Source organism: Gracilinanus agilis, chromosome 3 (assembly GCF_016433145.1).
Source record: "Gracilinanus agilis isolate LMUSP501 chromosome 3, AgileGrace, whole genome shotgun sequence".
Lineage (NCBI taxonomy): Eukaryota > Metazoa > Chordata > Mammalia > Didelphimorphia > Didelphidae > Gracilinanus > Gracilinanus agilis.
In genome coordinates this window covers 381,660,103-381,661,809 of record NC_058132.1, presented here as the reverse complement: position 1 = coordinate 381,661,809, position 1,707 = coordinate 381,660,103, and the positions used below count along the sequence as shown (strand labels likewise).

Here is a 1,707-nt window from a genome sequence, read left to right as displayed (position 1 = left end):
GTCATAAGAAAAAAATGTATAAAATTGGAAGATAATGAAAATGTTACTGCATGAGAATTTATTTGAGGTGTTCTCATTTTCCATGGAACTTCACTTAGAAAAGTAGCTGTGGATTCATGAAATTCCCCATGCACTTCTCTAGCATCATCTCATGCAGGGGTGTCTGGTTTGCAGGGTCAATGTTTCAGTCACATTTCCCATACACTGTTGAAGCCATCTCCTTCAAGGCCAGAACATCATGGCAACCTTCTTCATGCTGTACAATCAGGTGAAGATGCCCATTGTGGGCCTAGGAAACTGGAAGTCCCCTCCAGACCAAGTGGCAAGTGTGGTGAAGGCTGCTATTGATGTCGGGTACCACCACATCCATCGACTGTGCCCACATCTACCAGAATGAGAATGAAGTGGGGGAGGCTATCCAGGAGAAGTTAAAGGAAAAGGTGATGAGTTGGGAGGGCCTGTTTGTCATCAGCAAGCTTTAGTGCATATACCATGAGAAAAGCTTGGTGAGGTCTACCTGCCAGAAGACTCTGAGTGACCTGAAGCTGGACTACCTGGATATCTACCTTATCCACTGACATACAGGATTTAAGGCTGGGGCTGATTTTTTCCCAGTGCATAACAAGGGCAAAGTGATTCCCAGTAACACTTTTTGGATACCTGGACAGCCATGGAAGACTTAATGGATACAGGACTAGTGAAAACCATTGGGGTTTCCAACTTCAACCACCTCCAGATTGAAAAAATCTTTACCAAGTCAGGGCTGAAGCATGTGCCAGCATTTAACCAGGTCAAGTGCCATCCATATCTCACCCAGGAAAAGCTGATCCAGTATTGCCAGTCCAAAGGCATTAAAGTGACAGCCTACAGTCCCCTTCGTTCTCTGTTAATGACCATGGGCCAAGCCAGACAACACTTCTCTCTTGAATGACTTCAGGATTCAGGGCATTGCACAAAAGCACAAAAAACCACTACACAGATTCTGATCAGGATCCACATCCAGAGAAAAGTGGTTGTGATCCCCAAGTCGGTCATTCCATCATGGATTGCTGAGAACTTTCAGGTGTTTGATTTTGAGTTGTCTAATGAAGAGATGGCTACTATACTCAGCTTCAACTGCAACTGGAGAGTCTGTGCCTTGGCCAATGCCAATTCTCACAAAGATTACCCCTTTGATGCCCCATTTTGAGATTCCAGATAGCTGTCACCCAGTGTCTAGAGGACCATCTCCTGTTGCTTCTGGCCTTGCTGTTTGATCCTCACAAAATGTATTCTTCTTCTGCAATGCGCTGGTCAGTTCTGGACTTGGACTCTACTTCCAAGAGCTGGATCAACCTCCAATGGTCAGCATTGGATTTCAGCTTACTTGAGTAACTCCAAGCTTTGTGCATCCTCACTCCTGCTCCAGGAAGAATGGTAGAGAATGACTGTCCTCTCCCTAGATGGGCCCTGCAAACAAGAATTATTCCACCAGCAAATGATTTTCTTTCCTTTAGTAACAAGTAGATTTCACCTGCTTGAAGTTATAAAAACCTAACTTCTTGTTGTAAATTTTTTAAAAAGTTCAGACCCTTTTAAATATTTATCTTTTGAGTTGATAACTTCATTTATAAATAGATACTTTCTTATTCTCCTATCCAATGATCTTTTGATGAAAGAAGAAAAAAAGGAACTTAAGAAAAGCAATCGGCATACTAACCAAATCTG

The 1,707-nt window shown here is 42.9% G+C and overlaps 1 pseudogene; it reads left to right on the top strand.

Annotated features, from left to right (window-relative positions):
* Positions 1 to 238: 238 nt before the first annotated feature.
* On the top strand, positions 239 to 1,189 carry LOC123239547 (annotated as a pseudogene).
* Positions 1,190 to 1,707: the final 518 nt, after the last annotated feature.